Source organism: Salvia hispanica, chromosome 4, assembly GCF_023119035.1.
Source record: "Salvia hispanica cultivar TCC Black 2014 chromosome 4, UniMelb_Shisp_WGS_1.0, whole genome shotgun sequence".
Taxonomy (NCBI): Eukaryota; Viridiplantae; Streptophyta; class Magnoliopsida; order Lamiales; family Lamiaceae; genus Salvia; species Salvia hispanica.
Window position 1 is genome coordinate 7,461,604 of NC_062968.1, and position 9,931 is coordinate 7,471,534.

The 9,931-nt window shown below is 36.7% G+C and overlaps 1 non-coding gene across 1 annotated transcript; it reads left to right on the forward strand.

Annotated features, from left to right (window-relative positions):
• The first annotated feature begins 4,388 nt into the window (after window positions 1-4,388).
• Window positions 4,389-4,495, forward strand: LOC125185747. The gene has a single exon (XR_007170248.1). It is a non-coding gene; the product is annotated as a small nucleolar RNA R71 (small nucleolar RNA).
• Window positions 4,496-9,931: the final 5,436 nt, after the last annotated feature.

A 9,931-nucleotide genomic window follows, 5' to 3' on the forward strand; every position in this document is an offset into this window, starting at 1 on the left:
CTTCTTTTAAAACGGCACTGTTAATTGAGAGTGAGGACTTTTCAAGGGTCTTAGGAGCTTTTAGGAGTTATGTGTTAGGATTGACAATCCTAATGTTAGTAATCAACGTTTGCATCGCATGAGCATAACTAGGTGACTCGTCCTATCAAAGTAATCTGATCAGCTGGGCATCTGATCATCTTAAAAAAAGACGGGCCACAACGGATAGATTCCATCAACCAAGTAGTACCCCATCTTATACAGATTGTCGTTGGTAGTGAAGTCGATAGCTGGGCCTAAATCCCTACAATATTGCTGATTGAAGAGGGGAAGGACTGAAGGATGTTGAGATCATTGTTCGACCTGACAACACATAAATAAGCATGCCAAATCCATACCCGTTGGTCGGCAATGGCTTCGAGTATGACAGTGCGGTGCGTGCCCTTGAACACGGTCGTAAACTGGCCTCTCCACGCTGTTGGGAAGTTCTTCTACTGCCATTGCATACAGTCTATGCTGCCTAACATCCCCGGGAAGTTGTGTGTCCTCCCGTGCAAATCAAGCAAGAACTGCTTCAGAAATGCTTCAGAAATTCAGCAAGAACTGCAGATAGGTGTCTCCAAATGTCTCCCTCACACCCTGACAGAAATACCTCAGAAATTCGCGTCCAGTCATCTCGGCGACGTTAAGATATTCGTCGAACATATCAACACTTTATCCATAAGCTAGCTGTCGCACGACATTTCTGCTGCAGTGACAGTACGATCTTGCCGGCTGCGTTGGTGCGTTGCTGGAAGTACTCATGACGCACCAAAAGCAAGTTTATAGAGGGCAAGAAAAGTTGCAGCCGCATTCTGAACGCCGACGGAAAACTGTCGACGGAAGCGTGGTACCTCGGCAAAGTAATCCGTGAACAACCGATCGTAAGCCGCGACGTGGTTACAGTGAATCGCCTTACGATGTCGGACTGGCCTAGGGACTGGCGCATGTACTGGTTCCTGATGTTGTCATTCCGTTATCTCCGCTATGTGTACCCGCATCTGGCAATGAATGGGTTGTTCTCGCTGGGGTAATGAGTGGTTGTTCCCGTTGGCGTCAGAATCAAATCCAAATTGGAAGAGGAATTGAAAGACATTTCTCGCTGGCAATTTTTAGCATGGCTCGATAACACGACACAAATCCTCAAGAAATTAATGGGTTTGGGTCAAAGCTTATTGGGTTCGTGCCTTTATCGGGTCGGCACGTCAAGAATACAAAAATGTTGTGTTCGTGTTACCCATTAAGAAATTATATTATAATATTATTTATTTTTAATAATATTTTAAATACCTAAATTTCGTGTCGTGTTCGTGTTGGATTTCATTGTTATTAATCATATTATTCATCAAACTAGATTGTGTAATCTGATTCAAGATTTTATACTTTTTAAATCATGAGTAGTTGTTATATGTTGTTATTATATTCTTATCATGCTTTCAGGTCGTGTAGTTTAGTGTCGTTATCGTGTCGTGTCATGTTCTTGTCGTGTGTCATGTTCTTGTCGTGTTCATGTCGTGTTGACCCAAGATGGTTCGTGTCATTAATGATATTGTGAGGTATTTTTAATAGGGGAAGAAATTAAAAAAATAAAAAAAGTTATTGGCCTCAGCCTCCCGCAATCAGAGCCGATGGCGGGGCCCATGAAGAGCCGATCGCCCATCGGCTAAGGCGATGGAGCGGCCGTGGGCCGGAGGCGATTTGGTGTGTTCATCGGCTCCCTCCCCACAATGGGAGCCAATGGGAGGACCGATCTCTCGGCCCTTGCGATCGGTTCCCATTTTGCTAATGCCCTAAAATGAGGGAAAAGTGTTGGTCCTACACACAAAAGTTGGGTTCCTATCCACCATCTCTATCATTTTTATTTTTTCATATTCTTAATACTTCTTCTTCTTACCGAAAAAGTCGATATCTCCAATTTTGCAACTGCGCCCCATAAACATTATATATTTTTGAAGATTAGACTTGAGTCATTTTTAGTTTGAATTGCATGATACATAAATGCTTTTGTCTATATTAAATAATTCATTATCATGACATTTTTGTTTAGTTTTGATAAAAAAAACTATTAAAATAGGGGTTATATATAGAAGTACAAAGATTAGAGTTAAATTAATGGTCGGACTATGTTCACGATGCAGTTATAGAATATATGACTTAGGGAACTAAACTAGTTATTATTTTGATTTTATTTATTTTCTAGTTAGTAGAATTAGTAGATGAAAAAATATTAATTATTTTTCCTTTTACTAAATTAGGTTTTCCTTTTTTGCTTACTTTTCTTTTGCTTATTTTTCTTTTAGTTTTATTTTTCATAAGTTTAAGATTTCCCTTTGCCTATATAAAGGCCTCATTGTTGATCTTAAAAGACAGACTTTAATTATTATTATTACATTGAGATTTTATACACCAGAGTACTCATTTAGTTGAGTTCTTTATCTACCAGTTCAGTCATTCTCATACGTTTTTGCATCATTTGATATCACGATCCATGTTGATTATCAATGGCTGAACGTAGACATGGCGACATACGTGACGATGCTCCTGGCAGCGGACGTGGTGGGGGACGCGGAGATCTCCCAAATGAAGAGGTTGCACGACAACGTGATCTGCGTGACATCGAGAACGATGATTTGAGACAACAGGTTCAAGACCTCCAACATGACATTGAGAATCGTGATTTGCGACAACAAGTTCGAGACGGACAGCGATGATTGGCGCAAGTGGATGAGTGTCGGAAGAAATCCAACCAGATGAGGTCTAATGCGTCGGAGTGTCGTTTGATGGACAATCCATTATTCAGCGGCGACTTCATATCATCTGCTGCAAATGAACCGTCGAAGAACATTAATAGCAATATATTTTCGATGTCGGCGTATGATACACCTGTATAAGACGAGGATATATTCTATGAGGCTACCCGAACCACCGAAGAATAGTAACAACAATATATTGTCGATGTCGGTTTTTGATAAGCCTCTATACGAAGAGGGTATGTTGTCGATGTCGATGTATGATAAGCAAGTATACATTGAGGATATATTATGTGAGCTCCCCGGATTGATGAGCAAATTTCCGCCTCATTCCGTGAAATTTGACGATGCTGCCGAATACGAGGACGATGTTGTCAATGACGATGAGGAGCTCTCCTCCACCATCCCCAGCCTCTTCTCCCGCTTCGAATATGTCACAAAGCTCGCGCTTAAATGTGACTACAAATCCGTCAGCATCGGCGACGAGGCGCTGATTCAGTGCACGCAGAGGTGTAGGAACTTCATGAGGCTGAAGCTTTGTGACTACCGCGAGCTCGCCGACGAAGAGATGTCTTTTTTGGCCCCAAGTTGCAGAAATGTGCATAAATTCTCGTGTGGGTCTTACAATTTTAGGGGTAAAGGGATGAACGCGTTGATCAAGAATTGCAGATTGTTGGAGGAGCTCTCGGTGAAGCTATTGCAAGGAATTACTAACGCTGCTGTAGCTGATGCATTTGGGCCTGTTAAAGCTGTTGATTCTTTGAAAATTATTTCTTTGAAAGAGATTTACAATAGGCACTGTTTTGGCCCTTGATAATTGGGGCTAAGAATTTGAGAAGTTTGAAGTTTTTTGCTGCAATGAGCAAGGTCCTGGACTCCTTGTCCTTCCACAAGAAGCTTAAAGTATGGGAGCGTGATTTTGGAGCACTCAACTCTGTCTCAGACCCAAAGCCATGTTAGAGTTTGTATACTAGAAATCACCTTTCGAGTGATTCAATACTGTAAAAACACTTATTTTATTTTTCAAAGAATAAAACAGATTATTTTTTTGGTAACGTTGTTATGTTTTACATTTAATGGATGTTTATTGCTTATTTAAATGTATAAGCAACTTAACAAAGTTTAAGTCTTTGTTTTAGTATACCGGTTGTGGACGACGTCCACTTTAAGGTAACACTGTCAGTTCTGAACAAAGAGAAAGAATAATTTCACAACCCAGATAGGCCTAGACTACCTATTGAGAAATGTTGCAATGTTAGTCCGCATATTTTTAAGCCTTACTGAAATTAGATGACGTTGGTGTGGTAGAGCATTGAACGGATCTAACAGCGAGACGAGTGTTTATGCTATCTACTGAAAGACGAGGTATTGATAAATGTTTACTTCTTAATCAATCTATGTTAGCATTGAGCATACGGTATTGATTATGCACTACTTTAATTAATATCTAGCGATGCTATGATCGCTATTATGTTGAATCGCGCACGAGGTGAATCTCGTTTGATAATGTCATCCTCTCCTGTCTTTCTTAGAAATCCTCCATTTGCCCCTGAATCAACCATAACACATATTTTCTCATTAAATCCATTATAGAGGATTCCTACCTGATGGTCTATGGAAAAACCATGGTTTGGGCACTTTCGAAGAAGAGCTTTGAAACGAGCAAATGCCTCATAGAGGGGCTCGTCATGGCCTTGTGTGAACTGAAAGATCTCACTTTTGAGCTTCAAAATAGTGCCTGGCGGGTAGTATTTGTCGAGGAAGGTAGCTACGATGTCCTTCCATGTGGAGACCTTTTCTGGTGGCATACACTCAAACCACTCCTTAGCAGAATCAATCAATGAGAATGGAAAAAGTCTTACCCGTATGGCATCGTCGTCGACACCATTTAATTTCAGAGTGTTTGCGATTTCCACGAATTTGGAGAGATGGCGGTTAGCATCTTCAGTCGCCCTACCTGCAAAAGGAGTTTGCTCGACCCTTTGGATAAGGGGCATGCGTAACTCAAAATTGTTAGCATCAATACGAGGGCCGTTAGGAAAAGTGATCATATTCTCATGATTGAACATGTTCATCACAGGTAATGTTTCTCTGTTCTTCTTTTCCATGGCTTCTCGGGCTGCTCTCTCCGCATCTCTCTCATCCATCAGCAACTTCACCATCTCCTGCAGCTTCTCAATATCTGTTCGGTCACCCATTGTTCCTGATCCTTTTTCACTTCTTATTATTCTACGAGTTCTTTCAAGTTCTAAATCTAGCGGCTCTAAGATGTACTTCTCAAAACGCGTTCGCATACAAAACCTGCAAGACTCGAAAACAAAAAAAAAAAGAAATTAAAACAAAAAGCTATAAAAATCCAAAGTAGTAAAATCATCGTTTGAAGATATCACTCCAAAGTGAATTGTCTTCCCCGCCAAAAACTTGATGCACTTTTTATTTGCACTATAAATTGTCACACCTCAACCCTTATGACGTATGCAGTTACTATAAATAAATTCAAAATTTTAAAAAGAAATAATTCACACGTCAAGTAAATAAAACACATATATTATATCATTTCAAAAATTAACATTTAACAAGTACATATTTCAAAACGTTCTAATCCGTAGTGGGACCCTCTCACCACTCTATATACTACACATTTATCTACATGCAAAAATGATGAGGAGGAGAAGGTTGCCAAAACGCGTCAGCCGCCGACCCTGATAACATGTGCAATTCCTACGACTCATCTCAACCAAATACTTCACTCATATCTTATTCCTGAAAAATATTAGTGGTTTATATGAGCCACAACTCAGTGCATATAAACCTTACCTTTAATTCCACATACAAATATCAAATACATTCATTTACCAACATATATCACCGGAAGTAATAAATATCATAAACAATTTAACATTCATATGCATATGAATCTCCATTCTTTTTATTATTCTGTGACACATCAAGCCTGGTATCTGCCCGGGATTTCCATTGTATACGACCCGTAGGTCCCTTTTCATTATTTGACCTTTCCACGAAGGCCCCTCTTTGCTTTTTGACCTTTCCACGAAGGCCCCTCTTTGCATTTTGACCTTTCCACGAAGGCCCCTCTTTGATTTGACCTTTCCACGAAGGTCCCTCTTTGCATATATTCTTTGACCCGTAGGTCCATTATCATTGAATATGACCCATATGTCTTTTTCCATTGTATATCAGATCCAGAGCAAGACTGTCACATATCCTCTTTAATTCCATGGTTTAAGTAATTCTAATACCATGCATCAATCATATCCATTGCACCAATTACATACCCATATATTCCATCAATTAACTCCAATACTATAGATAAACATATCCATTGCACAAATCACATATCCACATAATTTACAACATTAATATCAATTACACATAACCATTTTAAGCTCACATCATATAATTTAAATATTCACTCTAATTTAACACGTAGCAATCAATCATATAAAATATGTAAAATTAAAAGTGTGATTTATACACACCTGATTATAAGATTTTATTCTTTCCTCAACTTCCTTTTCACTTCATAATACTTGATTAAATCACAGTGCATGCTCGATGATATATTTCTTGAGTTTATTTGTTACCAATGCTATATAGCGTCAAAATAATATTTGAATGGATGAATGAGTATATTCCCTAAGAAAAACTCAACTATCGTCCCTCTATATATATACACAAATGATAAAGCAATATATAAAATTTATAGTAGCTTAAATGAATCATATATAGGGCCTAAATTACTACTTAAATTTTGTTAATTTGTCTCGGTGCCAAGTTGTTTCAGTATCTACAATATGAAATTAACTCGAATATAAGTAATAGAGAGATATACACAAGAGATGGATAATGACATAATTAGAGGATGGTAATAAAAATAGAGATACAGTGACGACGTCAACATCGATATAATTAAAGAATATAGTATTTATTTTATAATATAGAGCATAGTATTAACATTAATTTTGCTAATATTATATACTTATTTATGTAATGAAAGAGTTATTTTCTATTCATAAATACCATAACATTAAAATTGATTTTAAATAATATTATACTATGGCTGGCATATTTACATATTTATGTTCTTAAATTATGAAAATAATTCTTAACAGTTACAAAAGAAAATATTTATACAAGATTACTAGCTAAGATTATAGTTACTAGAGAAAATAAACAAAATTATTAACATTAGAAAATCTAATAGAACATAAACATATTCAAGAGAAAATATTGTTTCGTACATATATGATATAGCAAAGTTCGAAAGGGTGAGGGGCCCAAGGGCCCCCCTGGCCCCACCCTAGCTCCGCCCTTGCATATAGGTTTGCTTAGCTATTGAGTAATTATCCACGTGTAAACATATGCCTATACCGTCATTCAAATACATATAACATACTGATATTTAAATTTAGTAAACTATTGTATATTAAAATAATAATAACTAGTGCACACATATATTTTATTCGATACTAATACGTATATACTATAATTCTGGTTAAACAAACTAGCTTATGTACATATACTTAGTACGCATTCACATTATTACATATGTATACACTTAAATAAACTATTTAATACTTTAAAGTAATATATGTAGATATAATATTTATTATGCAAAATAATGCATGTTTCGGGTTAGGGATGTCACAATTCTTCCCCTCTTTAAGAATTTTGTCCGCAAAATTCAGTTCTCTCTAAGTAAATATACTCAAAGAAATTGCTAACCCGTAAATAGTTGTGGATAGTTTTTTTTTTTTTTTCTCATCTTTCCCTCTGTCTCCCATATTGCCTCTTCGACTCCGTGATTTTTCCAAGTAACTTTTACCATTGGAATATCTTTCCTTCGCAATTGCTTTATCTGGAGTTCCGCTATAATGACATGTTCTTCAATATAACTCAAATTTAAAAAAAATCTGTATATCAGAATTTTTCATAACATGTGAAGGGGATCAGATCGATAAAGCCGAATCCTACTAACGTAGAAAATATTATGAATCAATGCCAACTCTGGAGGTAATGTTAACCTATATGCCAATGGTCCAACTCTTCCAACAATGTCTCATGGTTCAATATAATGTGGACTCAACTTACCTTTTTGCTCGAATCGCATGACTCCTTTCTGAGGTGAAACTCATAAGAAGACTTTATCTAGACTGAGATAGTAAATCGCAGATCTCTATCAATATATAAGATACTAGAATACCATATAAGCGTTCCTGCAGATAATGATGTCAAATCTTCAAAGCAAAATAATGTCGCTAATAACAGATTTGAAAAGAATAAGAAACCCCATGCACTTGCGATTGTTACGACGCATAAGCAATAAACTTTCCATTAAGTCAAAGATAACCAAATCCATGTTTCAGCGTATCACTAAATAACATAATATCTTGTACCTGCGGAGATAACCAAAATAGGTGACATATTCAACCGATGCTTCCACTCATTAAAACTCTTTTGATATGCTTCACTCCATATGAAAGAAGAATTATGTCGTACTAACTTCATTATCAATTTAATAATAATCAAGAAACATTTCCACTTGAAAACCAGTTCAATCTTTTGTAGATCCACTTCTATTCCATGACCTGACACCACGTGTCCCAACAATACCACATGTTCAAGCAAAAACTCACATTTACTCAACCTTGCAATAATCTGTTTATCTCGCAGAACTTGTAATACTGACTGCAAGTGATTAACATGCACATTTGTACTTCATGAATATAATAGTAAGTCAATAGAAATAATCACTAACGGATCCTGGAATAGTTGAGAGAATTTGTTCATCAATGCCATGAATAATTGTAGATGCAATAGTTTATTCGAAAGGCATACCAAATCTCATAATGGTCGTACTGAGTTCAAAATAGTGTCTCTGCAATATTCTCTTTAGCTATCTTCAACTAATGAGATCTTGATCGAAAATCAGTACTCGAAAACAGTTGCATATCTTGAAATTGATCAAACAAGTCTTCGATTCTCGGTAATGAATATTTATTCTTCACTGTCACTCGATTCGACTTCCAGTAGTGTATATAATGTCGAGTGTATCATCTTTCTTCTTCAAAAATAATATTGGTGCTCTCCAAAGTAAAACATTGAGTCATACATATCTCTTGTCTGGCAACTCTTGTAACTGTTTCTTAAACTCTTGAAACTCTAATGAAGACGGTTGATAAATATAAATAAAAATAAATGCAGTGCTCAATAGAGAAATATGTCTCATGATAAGGTGAAAATCCAGATAAATCTGCAATTCCAATAAATCAAAAAGCCGAGCCGATCTAGATAATATAAGAAAACCTGGAACAATATATTGATTACCGTAAAATATCACTCGATCCCGTCTCGATGATTATATTACCATTTCTTTTACTTGACAAGCTACCTTGGTTCGATGAAGTGAAAAGCAATATATACCCATAATAATATCAAAACTTGTGTATGAACAAGAGAATCAATATCTGTTGGCAGCTCAATTGAATTAACTCGCACCACGCAGTCTAGATAAACCGTGTATACTGAAATAATGCTTAACTCATAATCAACAAACATAGTTCCTTCTTTAAAGACAAAACCTTCTCTGCTTCTTATTATACTACACTTCTTTGCATATATTTAGCATTGAGTTCTCTAGAAAAATAGTCTGAACTAAATACCAGAATGCCAGAGGTTGTATCATAGCTTGTGGGACTGTCTCCCACCAAGAGTAAGTATTGCTTCAAAGAAGAGATACCCTATAATCAAAACCTTCTTCTGACATACAACTCATTTGATTGAACACCGGTTCTATCACTTTTAACTATATCCCAGCCTCAGTCATATTAGTCTCATAAAATCAACAACTTCTACTTTTCCGAGCTCTTTAAATTTTCTACCTCTTTACCTCATCATTGGTCCATGTACCAAAAATCCCAATATGATGCGACATGTATATGAGATGTTTCTACAATTAATTTATGATGCAGGGCGGCTGACCCTTCTCTCCTCAATGACACATGTTCATGATAATTGAAATGCAAATGAAACTTATAACCAAAATGTATCATATGATATACATGAATACTATGTCCCAGCGGGATTCTATCCCCGCTCTGATACCACCTAAACTGTCACACCTCAACCCTTATGACGTATGC